The 15,525-nt window shown below is 42.3% G+C and overlaps 1 protein-coding gene and 1 pseudogene across 1 annotated transcript in view; both read right to left on the bottom strand.

The window, feature by feature from the left end:
* The window catches only part of LOC141917621 (uncharacterized), a 45,516-nt gene that overhangs the window by 15,570 nt on the left and 14,421 nt on the right, over positions 1-15,525 (bottom strand). The window lies entirely within an intron of this gene.
* The window catches only part of LOC141917622 (pikachurin-like), an 85,683-nt pseudogene that overhangs the window by 3,822 nt on the left and 66,336 nt on the right, over positions 1-15,525 (bottom strand).

Below are 15,525 nucleotides of genomic sequence, written 5' to 3' on the forward strand. Positions count from 1 at the left end.
TTCTTTATGTGTGAGCAAGATAACGGAGCCACAGAAACAGTTATCTGACCTTGTGACCTTGCTCATAAATTAATTAGACCAACAGGGAAACTCCCTGAGCTTCTCCCTTAAGCCCTGGCCAGGCTCTGGGGGGAACCTAATGTGAGATGAAAACCAGATGTTTCCGCTTAAAACAAAGGTGCCAGCTATTCTGGCTTACTGATTTTTAGGTATATAAGGCTGGACCCGCTCACAGCGACTTTGGAAGCCTCACCTACGGGTGGACGCACCGCGTAGGATTTCCCACTTGCCGGGACAGGCTCTCCAAATCCTCGCTGTAACCGGGGCTGCCCAGCGACTGCGGATCTGGATGATGGTAACGTATGCAAGTGGTGATGGATCTTTCTTAATCACTGTTCTCTCCCTCAGGTAGTAATGATTTGATGCATTACCCTGTATTTTCCTATTTGTTTAAGTGCACTATTCTGTCTTTTCTTACTGTATGTTTTCTGTATTATTCTGTTACATTATTTAGCTATTTCTAGTAAAATACGCCTGCTCTTTTCACTCTGGTGTCTGAGTTTAATTGATATCCCTGATCAGCAAAACAGATGGCAAGTGCTTCAAGAGGCATGAGGGGAGTTACTGACAGTACTCGTACCCTCATAGGGTGACTTTTAGAAAACCATGCTAAAAATCTGATGTTTTAAGAATTTTTATGGAGGGTGGGAGCAGGATCGATGCCAAGTTTGCAGCATGTTACCTCTTCAATTCACATCCTTTTCCAGACAAAACCAGGACCTATCACTGAACAAAACCTTGAGGTTGTAATTGTCTTACAATATACCAGAGGACAAGTGCACTAGATATGTGGTGGTGATTCCTTCGAGCACTGAGTGTACTGCATGAAATAAAAATAAGGAAGTAATAGTTTACCTGAATATTAATGCTGCTTCTTGAAGGCCTAGAGAAATGAAATCACTGTTAGGTTGACTGTCTTCCCTCCACATCAAAAGACTTTCCTTCATTGTGGTTTTAAACCTCATGAACACATTTGTTCTTTATCCTGATACCCTATAAGAGAAGGAAATAATAGTAAAATATTGAACTAGGACAGTCTTCTTTCAAACAAACCTAAAAGATGATGGCAGTATTTCTTCTCTGCTGGTCTTGCTGGTTACTGTCTTGCAACTCACCTACATGCTGGCTTGTGAGGGATTCTGGTTCACATCCCCATTTCCACCATTTTGGAGTGGGGGAATTGAACTTGGCCCTCTGGAATCCCAAACACAATAGCTACTGGGTTACTCCACACAAATAAGAGAAAATACTTTTTTTCCCCAAGCCTTGCATGAAATCCAGTCGAACAAGAGAATGTCCAGTAGGTTTGTTGCCCTCAGAGGCTAGTGGAAGACACATAAAAAGGACAAATCAGAAAGTCCTGGTAGGTGAGAGGTACCAAGCTGCAAGTGAGGACATTTGCAAAGCCTTCCCTAGCCAGTGGCTGAAATACAGGCAGATGAAGGAATTTTTTGGAACAACTCAAAATTTGCTGGAATTTGAGCATCTTCTAGGGTACAGAGCAGCCAAAAAGAAGTTTGAGGACCTACATTTTAGGCTAAAGCAGGAGTTAAAATCCTTAGTCTCTTCATGGATACGGGCTCTGTATGTCTGTTCTTTGTTCTCAGAAAGCACACACCAGTCCTTCTCCATATCAGATGTATGCTGTGCGTGCCATTTCTTTAAAGGTTGTAAGATGCTCAGATATTATAACAAAATGAGCCATAAGCATATGCATAGAAAATATAGGTTTTCCTGAAATTTAGAAATATGGCAGATGCAGCTTAAAAACACTTAAATATACAACATCCTCCCACATGAGGCTCCTAGCATTATAATGGTAAACAAACAGCACAATCATTTATGTTCACAGGACATTACCTTTTCAGTATATCTGGATTATCATATGTGAGGTAACTGTATCCAATAAAATGTGGGATTTCAATTGCTTCTGTAATGACTGAAAAGTAAAAAAAAAAAAAAAGTCAGTTGACATGGAAATGGAAGGAAAAAAAGACAAGACTGTTTTACTGATTCACTCCTGCATTGGCAGATACCTGCCTGTGGCACAGATCTGAGCTGAACTCACTCTGGTTTGCAAAAAGGCACAGCCAGTTTGTACCTAAATGTAGGGGCAGTAGTTAAAGCAGTTTAAACTGCTGACAGTCCCTCTACTTACAGCCTTCATGTCATGGGCCTAATGTATTGTTCTACCATAAATGTTACTGCAGGGAAATATGAAGTATTGGGAAAATGTTGCAAATTTTATTTTTATCCTTCTTTTCACATTCTGTGATTCTCTGTGTGGTTCAAGCCACCCTCCTGCCAAAGCTTAATTCTTAACCACCTTTTGTTCTCAGTCTAAGAAACTCCTCCCCAGCTCCTAATAGAGCATGGTGCACAGAGCATGTCTTGGGACCTCTCGCACCTGCAAAGTGAGGCAGGGAGGCCACACAGGCAACCATTTTCTCCTTTCATGTATGTGTCTTTGCACAGAGCAGCTGCTGCCACTCAGGGCTCACCTCTGGGGAGCAGTGCGAGGGGAGGCTAGCTCTGGAGAGGACATCGAGGGTGCCCCTAATAACTTTAAGCCTATTGAAAATAACTGAGACTATGCTAAAGGCTGTATGACTGTCGTGGAGCAATTCCTCCCCCCCTCCTGGGCCACTCAGTGATTAGTGTGATTCTAACCCCCTCCTGGGCCACATACCAGCCTGAGGAAATAAGCACTGATAATGACAGTAAACCAGAGTCAAGGCACCCCTTTGACAAGCCTGGCTCTTGCTCTCCCTATCAATTGAGAACAATAACAGAATTGCACATCCATCAAGTTCTTGTGCAACTGGTGGAAGACACCAGAATACTTCATTGTTCGAGCTGGGCTGGAGCGAGAAAGTACCTGATGAAAGTCAATTATCTTGGACCCTGTAAGCAGCGACCCCAAGTGAGACCCTTTGAGCTATCCTGGACCACGGCCAGCCTGTGACCAACATCTCTCCTGAGCTGGGACGCCTCTCAGGTACCAAAAACCTTAAGGTATCATCTGCTGTTAGAGCCAACGGGAGGCCAGGGCAAAGTCAACTCCCTCGAGTCTCAAATATAGCCCCTTGAGGAATGCCAATGCACTGTGAGTATTTACTCTAAACTCAAGAAGAGGGAAATTTTAACTTTGAGCTAGCTTCTCTTTCACCCACTCTCGCTCTGCTTACCGATGTGTTTGGGTATACACAGTTATTTTCATGAGTGTGGGGACATACATAGTTTACTGGATCCAAATACTTTTGTCTGTCTGTGTGTTTGCATGTCTTGTGTTTGTGAATGCGCATGTATATATGTATTGATACTGTATAGTTACCGTATAGTAAGTTAGTGTGAATCTTGTCATCTTTGAATCTGTAGTTAAGTTGCTATTTTAATTTTAACATATTTTACTGAATTATTTTGTAAATCTTTAAATTGGTTAATGATTAAGTGCTGCTAGTCATTAATAAATCTTGATTTGCTGCTAAATCATTACTGTGTTAATATTTTAATCCACAACAATGACAGAGGCTGCAAAGCCTCTTGGCATATGCATTTGACATGCTGCAGTGCTGCCTTGGAGGGTGAGTTTTGCTCAGACCTCACCAGTGTCCCACATACAGCATCTCCCATTTCTCTAGGGACAACCCCTGATACAGCTGTGGTGTATAGCTGCTGGGATGGCAGCATGCATTGCAACTAGACCTGGAGCTGGCATATTGCTGCCCATGGAGAAAACTTTGGCAAAATAACTCAGATGTGTGATATTGTTTTGCTGATCAGGGATATTAATTAAATTCAGACACCAGAGTGAAAAGAGCAGGCATATTTTACTAGAAATAACTAAATAATATAACAGAATAACATAGAAAACATACAGTAAGAAAAGACAAAGTAGCGCGCTTAAACAAATAGGAAAATACAGGGTAATGCATCAAATCATTACTACAAGAGAGAGAGAGAATAGTGATTAAGAGAAATACATCACCACTTGCATATATTATCATCATCATCCAGATCCGCAGACGCTGGGCAGCCCCGGTTACAGCGAGGATTTGGAGAGCCTGTCCCGGCAAGTGGGAAATCCTACGCGGTGCGTCCACCCGTAGGTGAGGCTTCCAAAGTCGCTGTGAGTGGGCCCAGCCTTATATACCTGAAATCAGTAAGCCAGAATAGCTGGCACCTTTGTTTTAAGCGGAAATATCTGGAGTCAGTCTCACGTTAGATTTTCCCAGAGCCTGGCCGAGGCTCAGGGAAAAAACTAAGGGAGTTTTCCCAGCTTATCTAGGTGATTTATGAGCAAGGTCACACACCAGGTCACAGGGCCAGACAATTGTCTCTGTGGCCCTGTTATTGTGGCCTTGTTACCTTGTTTACACACACAAAGAAGGATACATGTTTTATGATGTTTAAGTTACATTTTCTATACATATCTCACTAATGACTACATACTGAGTTAGCAATTTCGGTTCAAGACCTATTGTTCAGGTTTCAATATTCCCACCTTTTACATCCGGACAGGTGGTTTGTTATAATTCTAGTACAATACCTATTGATACAATGCTTGTCAATTATAAAACATACAGGATTCATCTATAGGTCAACTCTGGCTTGGGCTTATTGTCCAAGCCTTAGCACTTCATTCAGTCCTTTGACCTACAGGTGAATCATGGCTCTCAAACCATCTCTATGGTTAGTGACATTAGTTTTCGTTCATCAGTTGATGATGTTTTCTCAGGCATGTCCTGATCCAATATCAGGGAGGGTTCTTAAACGATCTCAGTAGTGATCTTAAGACACAAACGAGGTTAGATACCATGCAACCTTGTAAACCCTATTTCCTATAACAAGCAATAATAGCGATAGGACAGAGGGAAGAAGAAAGAAAAAGTCAGAATACCTAAGCGAGCAAACGGAAGAGATGCAGCAAAATCAGTTACCACCATGAATCCAGTGACGTCCTGTTGGTTCGGTCTCTCCTGAAATCCCAGCTCTGAGCCTTGAGAGACGAGTACGCAGTCTTTTTATTGTCCAAGTCCCCAATATTTCCAAAGAGTCCGCCCATTTCCATGGAGCTCATTGTCATATGTGTCGCCCCGTGTTCCTCCAGGTGCTCATGTCTTCTCCACCTGGTTCATGCGCAAGTGCAGCTTGGCAGGCACTGCCAAGGATGATGTTGTCCTGGCTTCAGGCGGATATGGTGGTTTCTTCGGGGACAATTCATCTCCTTCAGAGCGTACTCCTTCACGGGACAGGATGTTGAGGCCAGGTAGTGGTAGTGGTGCAGCATCAATGTCGAGGCAATACAGTCTCTCACACTGCCCCATGGCTTGACATTGCTGTCCTCGTGGTGGCACAAAGGATAGAGATATAAAGAGAGAGAGAAAGAAAGGATAGAAATAGCGTGCAACATGACAACTAACGATATTTCTGACTAACATATAACTAATAACATCTTTAACAGATATATAAATTTTCCGTTAATAAACATGTAACTAACAATATCTTTAACAAATACAAATATCTTCAGTTAACAAGCATATAGATAACAACATCTCTAACAAACATGTCATGCTTAAAATTAACTAACTTTACAAAACCAAAACATTCTATAAACCGATTTTAAGGTTGCAAGGAATCAGTAGAAGAACACAACGGCAGTTTACATGATTGACATTCACAGGGACAAAAAAGATGTATTATAAGAACTAATAAGAAAATTATTATCAAGGCTAAGGTTATAAAGTGAATTGAAATTATTAACATATTATCCATTATTTTTCCGCGGTTCTGGTAACATACCACTGAGTGTTGGCGGCCCTGGCAGTCCACGCAGTCTGTTGCCCTGCTCTGCCGAAGTTGGGGTCAGCATACGCAGCAGGAAAATCGCTTTCCACGCCCCTTTATCCTAAAGCACATGTGTCATCTGGGCCTAGAAACTTCTATCCCAGATTTAAACAAAGGTAAATGAGCAATAACACTACAAATAACAAATAAAACAATATTAACACTGACAATGGTTAACAACATCCTAACCAAACATATAATAAAGGTAACAGTGACAATAACAATGTCAATTAACAATATTTTAACCAAACATATTTAATCAAAATGTGTCCTAGGTTGGGACTAAGGATGTGCTCCCGGTCCTTGGGGACTGGGGGGAGAAGGTGGTTGTCTGCATGAACAAGTACAATTACAGGATGTTTTACATGGACACTTATAAGACCAACACATACATATCACAAGGGAAAATATTCTGGTTGTTGTTGTCAATTGTGGAGCTGAAGATGGTCTGGCTGCTGGAGCTGGGGTCTGCCTTTGCATCAGGAAAATGAATTTCCATGCTCCCAGCCCAGAGTGCATGTGTGGTTTGGGTCTTGGTATTTCCATCTTGCCTTCATGGGCCCAGTAATGACATTTTAAAGCCCAGGCCCCATTAGCAAAGGGACCTTCCCCTGATTTGGTGTCTGTTGTTTGCTCATAATACTGGTAACAGAATGACTTAAACCCACAAATTCGTTTTCCTCCCATTCTTGGTTAACACTTAGGAAGTCGGAGCTTCCCACAGAACCAAGGGAGAGGGGAACAGTCACCCAAAGCAATTTTTGCAATGATAGACAACACATCCTAGAAATATTAATAAGACAGTGAATATCAACACTATACAAAAAATTAAATTTACATAAAGATCCCCCATCGTGACTCAGGATATCTTTCTCCAGGGGTTTTACCTGCAAGACAAAGGAAAGAAAAGCTTCTCGGTTCATTTTGAGAACCGCAAGTGGGTTATAATTAGAAAGATGGGATAATCCACCTTGTATTAATTTTGTGCTCCTTTCCATGAGCATCTTTGGCTTTCCAGGTGTACTTGTTTATTGGGGTATCCAATACCAATGGTACTGCTCCCACCATGGGGAGTTCGACTAAGACAGGTTGTCCTGGCAAAGGAGATGGATTTCTGGGGTGGTCAGGGCCATGTGGGGCTGGCTTGATGCCCACAATGCCACTGAATTCCCAGAAACTTCACTGTCTGGGACGGTCCTTGGATTTTTGCAGAGTTAATTTCCCAACCCTTCTGTTTCATATGATCTACCACTAATTCAAGAACTTGTTGTATTTCCTCCTCATCATTTCCTTGAATCAAAATATCATCTATATAGTGGCTTAATTGTGTGTGAGGAGGCAGCTGTATTTTATCTAAGTGTTCAGCTACAATTCTATAACAGATAGTGGGGCTCTGCAGCCACCCTTGAGAAAGCAAATGCTTTTCTGCAATTGGGATAGTAAAAATAAAAAATAAAAATGCACTAGTTAAATTTATTACAGCGTACCAAGTTCCTGGATGTTTCTGAACTTCTTTTATTAAAGTGACAGTGTCTGGCACAGCTGCTGCAAGCGGTGCAGTATGTTTGTTTAGTTCTCTAAAATCCACTGTCATTCTCTAGGATCCATCACTTTTCTTGACAGGCCACACCGGACTGCCACCTCAAAACTTCTACATCTAATAAATTTCTAATTGTCTGTGATATCTCTTCATGTCCTCCCAGAATTCTATATTGCCTTATTGTAACTAACTTAGTTGCAGCCAGGATCTGCTCAGGAGGCATTTTTTTTACTTTGCTGACCGTAACAGGTCTGGTACTAATACAGGGTTTAACTCCAAATTGATACTGACTATCAGAAAGATTTAAAGTTAGTCTTTTTAGAATGTCTATAATGATTTTATATTCAGGAATGGGGACAATCGTGACTGAATATAATAATTTTTGGAGGTTTCCTGTTTTCATTTCCATTTGTGTTTGTACAGTTTTAATTTATTTTCCTCCCAAACCTGTAATAATTACAGGTTGTCTTTTAAATTTCCTGGGATTCCCATATATTAAGGAGGCCTCTGCTCCAGCCTCAATTAGGGTATTTACAGTTTGTGGGGACCGGTTGTTCTAAATAAAAAACAAACAAATAACAACAAAAGGAAAAAAAAACACAAAAGAACTTTAAGTTCTACATGGGGCCATCGGTCCTTCTGCACCCACTGCCCTGGAACTTGGCCATTAATTCATATGTGCTGATTATAATATTGATTCACCTCACTTGCCTCCTGCAAAGGGTACAAGTCAGAAAATGCTGCCCAATCCTCTTTCACCCCCGGAACCGGTGATCCACTCACGGGGGGCCCTCCGTGGGCAGATGGAGGGTCCCGTTGAGGTTCGAGAAGGGGTGCCATAGGCTGAGTTGTCCCTGGATTCTTAGTTTTAGCACTCTGCACTCTCTTGCTAGGTTTATTCAGCCCTCTCTGTGTATATATTCGCCACGGCTCGTTAGTTGGAACACCATAAATTTTTTCATGAGACATGCTGTCTTTTAACAAAGCCGTAAACATTTCCTTACGAGAAATCCTGTTTTCACTGCCTTTAGGGCTGTCTCGAGTATCTCGATTCCCTGCACTCCCTCGGGGGCCCCACTCTTCAAGGTCACGTAACTGTTGCACTTTTTCTATTACTTCATCGAGGGGATCCCCCATTTCGTTAATGCAAAGGGGCATAATTACATTTTTATATGCCAGTGGAACGGTTTGAATCACTCTGTTTCTCATAGTGACCGACAAAGGATGCCACATCATAAAGTCAGCGTCTCCTACAAAAATAGCTGCTTTCATCCCTTCCTCTTTCATTCGCTGTATACAATCTCGCAAAGTATACCACTGACGGTCAGATGCCAGCCAATCATTCTCTGTAGGATATTTGGTATTACATCCCAGAGCAGCCGGTGTTAACAAATTAATATCCTGAGTGTTGTTTTGAAATGCATCCTGCACAAAAGAATCTGAACTTAAAATCAAAAACCTTTTAGAATCTCCTGCGTCTAGGGTTACCCCTGCCACTCCCTGATCCTGCAAATGCACCATCCAAGAGAGCAAGGATTCCCCCGGTCTCTGCTTAAATCTTCCAATTATATCATTTACTTCATACTGTGTATAATCCTCTATCATATCCTTCCTCACAGCTTGCCCACTATTAGGATCTCTACCAGGATCCCACTGCACACCCGCTTCTGCAATCACCGCATGCCTTTTCTTACACTTTCTCCTTTTCCTATACTCATATTGTGCTACTCTCACCGCAGCTTTCTCCACCACTGTCTGATAAGTATCCGGCTTATCAGTAAACACCTTATTCTGGCATTGCAACATCACTATTTGACTCTGCAAATCACACATCTGTCGCTCCATCTGGGAGCGCTCTAACAACAGCCTCTCTTTACTCTGGTGTTGTTTTCTACATGCAGTTAACGAAATCCACCCTCGTTTACTTGAATTTGTAGTTTCTTTTCCTTTTTCAATAGGTACCTTTTCATACAATTTAAAACATCCAATGGTTACTTTAAATAATGGCATTTTTGTCGGATCCCACTTCTGACACCAATTTATGTTTTGCTGATCAGGGATATTAATTAAATTCAGACACCAGAGTGAAAAGAGCAGGCATATTTTACTAGAAATAACTAAATAATATAACAGAATAATACAGAAAACATACAGTAAGAAAAGACAGAATAGTGCACTTAAACAAATAGGAAAATACAGGGTAATGCATCAAATCATTACTACCTGAGAGAGAGAGAGAATAGTGATTAAGAAAGATCCATCACCACTTGCATACGTTACCATCATCCAGACCCGCAGACGCTGGGCAGCCCCGGTTACAGCGAGGATTTGCAGAGCCTGTCCCGGCAAGTGGGAAATCCTACGCGGTGCGTCCACCCGTAGGTGAGGCTTCCAAAGTCGCTGTGAGCGGGTCCAGCCTTATATACCTGAAATCAGTAAGCCAGAATAGCTGGCACCTTTGTTTTAAGCGGAAATATCTGGAGTCAGTCTCACGTTAGATTTTCCCAGAGCCTGGCCGAGGCTCAGGGAAAAAACTAAGGGAGTTTTCCCAGCTTATCTAGGTGATTTATGAGCAAGGTCACACACCAGGTCACAGGGCCAGACAATTGTCTTTGTGGCCCTGTTATTGTGGTCTTGTTACCTTGTTTACACACACAAAGAAGGATACATGTTTTATGATGTTTAAGCTACATTTTCTATACATATCTCACTAATGACTACATACTGAGTTAGCAATTTCGGTTCAAGACCTATTGTTCAGGTTTCAATATTCCCACCTTTTACATCCGGACAGGTGGTTTGTTATAATTCTAGTACAATACCTATTGATACAATGCTTGTCAATTATAAAACATACAGGATTCATCTATAGGTCAACTCTGGCTTGGGCTTATTGTCCAAGCCTTAGCACTTCAGATATAAATCACCAAACATCTCTGATATAGAGCCTTTAGTAGGCTATGAGCACTGGCCTGAATAGATTTTCATTTGAGTGAACATCCTACAGTTTGCTGCTGATCTCTCATAACTGACTGCTGCATTAATATAATCCAGTTTTAGAAATTCCTTAAAATAGCTGACTTCATCCAATTTTCTTTTTTGAGAACTAATCCCTTCAACCCACAGCTAATCCCATCTATATAAAGTTCAAGCTTTTCAGGGCATGGATGCTTGCTTTCTTTGTGTAATGCAGAGGCTGGCTGGGCTTTAAGAGCTCATTGTAACACAGATATGCAACAACTGGTATAGTCTAGCAGCCAACAACAGCAATATGAAATTTAGCTTTAAGTGCCAAGACTGAGAATTTTAGATAGTGACAAATGCTTGTTTTCATCCATAGTGAAATCAGGAAAGCTGCCTAATGTCTCTAAAGAAATCACCACAGGCCATCCACAGCCTGCAGCCTGCCAGTGTCATTGGAAAATTGCAAAAGATGTTTTACACTCAGCCAGACATTCCTCACCTGGTCTGACACTTTCTGCATCAGACAGTCTCTGACCATGGCAGATGGTATGAGAGCATGAAAGGAGCCCTTCTTCCCCATCACATCCCGAACTGGCACTAGAGTCCTGCTGCTCTTGCCTTCAGCAGGGGGAGGTGCCTGTGCCATGCAGCAGCCCTTGCCCTTGCTCTAGCACTCTGATTTCCTCTATGGAGCTTGATGGTCATTTATCTCTGCTTGCTCTTCTGTATACTCTTCACTTGCTGCACTGAATTTGACTGTAGAAAACAAAGTAAATTTTAGTAGTACCCTTGACACATGCAGGATCTTTGCAACTGGAAGGGAATAGGGCCAGTAAAGAGATCTAGGACTAAACACCTTCACTCTCTACTCATCACAATTTGGCAGAGAGGCATCAAAGCTCTCATGACAAGTGGGAGTGAGCTCTGAACTGCAGGGCAGACTGAAGTAGCACCTACCCCTACAATGTGCTCAGCCAGCCCCTGCTGCTTTGCGAATACAGGGACCAGCTCTACAGCCACCGTTCTGCACTTGGCAGGTGCTCTGGATGCAGTTTAAAATATCAAGAGGATGAGGTATAAGGAAGTACTATATAATTCCAGAAAATATTTTGGTTTATTGACAGAAGCTTGCCAAGTTTAATGGAAATCCAGCATCCATCTTGGTAGAGCAGACACAGATGCACAATGAGTGAGGCAGTTTTCACATAATTTGCAGTACTTGTTTAGGCAGTAACTTCCACACTCTGCAGTGAGTCAGCACAAAACAGAACAAGAACATTCTGGTTTTATTTTTCTATAGCATAAAAGTCTCCCTTCCAATGACTGTCCAGTTCTATGCCCACCTTTCTGCAAATGCATGATCCCCACTTCCTTTTGCATAGGCAACTATAATCACCTATGAAGGTAGCACTCTTTTATTAGTGTTTTGCCCCAGTATTTATATTTCCCTGCTCAAAACACACATGGGTACAGTCAGGTAGGACCAGCACCAAACCCCTCTACTAGTCCTAGTTTTCAAATCCTAGTGACTCAGCATGGTTTACAGGGGGATCAGCTCTAACCAGGGGAAAGAAACAGTTTGCTGTTCTACTCCATCTTATAAATAAGTATAAATACCTTTAACACTTCCCACAGCTTGGACAGAAGATATAAAACATAGCAATGTGTCACATCCCACTCAGATGAGGGAGACAAGTGACTTAGATTCGTAAATCCCCAACGGAGTGGACAACGGTGAGACAAGTCTCAAAGTCCAGACATTTATTAACTTCCCCCAATGTACTAATTGGATACACAATAATTGGCTAGGTATATAACGAGTTACGGCAAGCAATACAGTATGCCTTGCATTACTTAATGGTAGTGAGGGAAAAGGGGAAAAAGCAAAGGAGGGAGATAGAGAGATAGAACAGAGAAATAGAGATCACTGGTCCGGGTTCCTGCCTTGGTCCCGTCTGAGTTCATCAGGGATGCATCTGTCTTCACTTCTTCATGTCTTCTTTTTCCTTTCTCTATTTCACTCCTCGCCCCCCCTCAATTTATACCCACTTTCCTTGGGTCCCTCCCCTAAATCGACCCACATACCTTCGTATCCCATGTATGGGGAGGGGTAAGGTGTTTCATGGGATGATGTAATTAGCATGATCATGTTAGCCTTCATTAGCATATTGAGGGGTGTTAACTTTAATATGCATTTTGTGGATAATGAAGCAAAGGTCATTCACTGGACAGATGGCCCTTGAAATTTGGCCAGGTGCCCCAGAGCAGAGCCGTCCTGTCTCCACAGGGCTCCCTCCTCCAGCCCATCCTGTGCCATCCCAGCATCCTTGTCAGCTCCACACTCCACACTATCCACCCCATGACTATAGTTTCGCTACTTGCATGTTTTTGAGGCATTCCTTGGCTCGGAGGGCCTTCACTAGCCTCCAACCCTGTTTCTCTCAGGCCCTGTTTTGGGGAGTTACAAGTCATCTCTCACATCAGAAGAAACCCTATTGAATCCTTGGCCAATGATCCATTACAGTAACAATCAATATCTCACACATTTCATACAAGTATTATTTAAGTTGAGTTTTTGTAAGCAGCATGTATAATTTTGGAGAATGAGGCTCAGTCCCTCAACAAGCACTTTGTTTTTTCAGGGTGTGGGGTTACAGCAGCCCACCAGCAAGCAGGATGAAGACTACACCTTCAGCCTCTCACATATCCTCCAAGTGCCACTAACCAAAACACTGTTCTGAAGTAGAAGTGGATACACACATGCATCCTGCCTTAGCTGTGTCCACACCCTACTGAAGAAACACAGGCAATGATTATTTTGCGAAATCTCCTTCAGGTTCATCAGGGCTGTCCTGGACTGAGGTTCAGGAGGTGGGACCTCCATCCTCTCTGCACATCCATCATCAAAAACTTGGATTTTTGGTGGCAGCCGAGGCTGCACAAGTTCAGGGGGTTGAAAGGCACCTGAACAGCAACCACGAGCAGCATGACTCGTGCTTTTGGACACTCTTAAATTCCTGGAATTATCATTCCTTAATGCTTCATTATCCACAAAATGCATATTAAAGTTAACACCCCTCAATATGCTAACGAAGACTAACAAGATCATGCTAATTACATCATCCCATGAAACACCTTACCCCTCCCCGTACATGGGATACGTAGGTGTGTGGGTCGACCTAGGGGACGGACCCAAGGAAAGTGGGTATAAATCAAGGGGGGGGAAAGAAAGGGGGGGGCCCTGGAGAGTGCAGTGAAGCGAAGAAGATGGATGCCTCCTGGAACCCTCACTGGCGGGATCAGCGCAGAAACCCAGACCGGTGATCTCTATTCCTCTATTGCCTCTATCTCCCTCCTTTCCTTTTTCCCCTTTTTTCTTCACTACCGTTAAGAAATACATTGCTTACCACAACTCATTATATACTTAGCCAATTATCGTGTGTTCAATTAGTACATTGTGGGTAGTTAATAAATAATAAATGTTTGGACTTTGAGACTTGTCTCACCGTTGTCCGCTCCATTGGGGATTTGCGAATCTGAGTCACTTCTCTCCCTCATCTGAGCGGGACGTGACAGCTGCCCTGCAGCTCTGCCAAGCAGAGACCGCCTCTTCCATCGGCATGCAGGCTCTCGGGGAATTCAAAAGATTCACCCCCCTCGTAACCCACCGCACAGGATGAGACACACAGTAACATAAACGAAGGGGTTTCTTGCATAGTTTTTTAATAAAATGTTTTTGTTCTAAGATATTGCCTTTTGTTCATCATGATTTAACCAAAACCACTACTTTTTGTTTTGAAGTTTGTGCCTGTGAGAAATTAAAGAGTGGGTGAAGACAATAATGTCACTCTGCTCTTTTGAACTTAGTTCACTATTACATTACAAAATGTTCCCTTAGGAATTTTTCAAGATAAAGCCTGACAGAAGGGAAACATCTCTATATAGTGGAATATCTCAAAGTGCATTTTATAAACATTTTTCATGCAAGTGTCACATCCTGGAAAAACACATATCTGGGCAGGTTTTCCTCCTTGGTGGAATCCTGCCATATCAAGGCATCAGAGTAGTCATTGTCTAAAAAGAACTGGACCTTTCCATATATGAGAAGGGTGTTTGTTGTTAGCACTAGAGAGGATAAAATTACAAGGGTTATCAATCCTCATGCTTCAGGACGTAACATAATCACCAGCTGGAGGACGTTGTCAGGAATTCCTCCTTTGTATAGCACTGCATAATTAGGGAGGTATATGAAGTGTTCAATGTTGGCCACCATGAGCAACCAGATACCAGGCTGCTATCTATGGATCATAGGTCTGTGCTGGGATAACAGTTATGATGTTCTTAAATAACAAAATGAATTCTTCCCTGGGTATGTGGAATGTGCACAGATGCAAAGGAAGCTCTGACCTCCAGGGTTTCTAGTTCAAGGAATGTGTACAACAGCAATTGTAGGTGCTAAATCTTATTTTTGTGATCGACTACAGCTCTCTGGATTGAAATGCAGCCATCGTTACCTTTTTGTCAATGTTGCCCATTGAAGCCCAGGGGACAGTCACATTCGTAGCTGTCCTTATTGGGAACACAGGTGTCTCCATTTGCACATGGTGAGCTCACGCAGGGGTGGTCAGCATTTGCTAGGTTGACTCCAAAAGTCAAATTGTGTTTCACATCGATTGTCTGGTCATTCAAGATAATCTATGTGTTAAAAAAAAAAAAAAAAAGAAAGAAAGAAAGGGAGGAAAATGCATGCTGAAACCTCCTAAATTTTCAGTATTTTGCTGTTAGGCAGAAGACTTCTCTAAAAGACTTCAGAGGAAGGTAACCCTCAAAACTTGACCAAAAACCTATTTCTTGTGATGAGTGTTTTCCAGTCACAGAGGTCCAACTCATTCTGTTGCTCACCCTGACTTGTATGAGATTAATTTCTTTGCTGTTTTGTAACACAGCCTTAGGCATATGCAAAGAAGCTGTGTGGGATTTACCAGTCATGTCTGAACACAGGCACAATGCTTTGTAGCTGAACCATGAACTAGGACTGTAAAATTAGATGAGCACTGCTGAGGAAAAGCATTTCTGAGATCAGGAAACCCTCCAGGAGACAAGTGTTGATAACA

Source organism: Strix aluco, chromosome W (assembly GCF_031877795.1).
Source record: "Strix aluco isolate bStrAlu1 chromosome W, bStrAlu1.hap1, whole genome shotgun sequence".
In the NCBI taxonomy this organism is placed as follows: domain Eukaryota; kingdom Metazoa; phylum Chordata; class Aves; order Strigiformes; family Strigidae; genus Strix; species Strix aluco.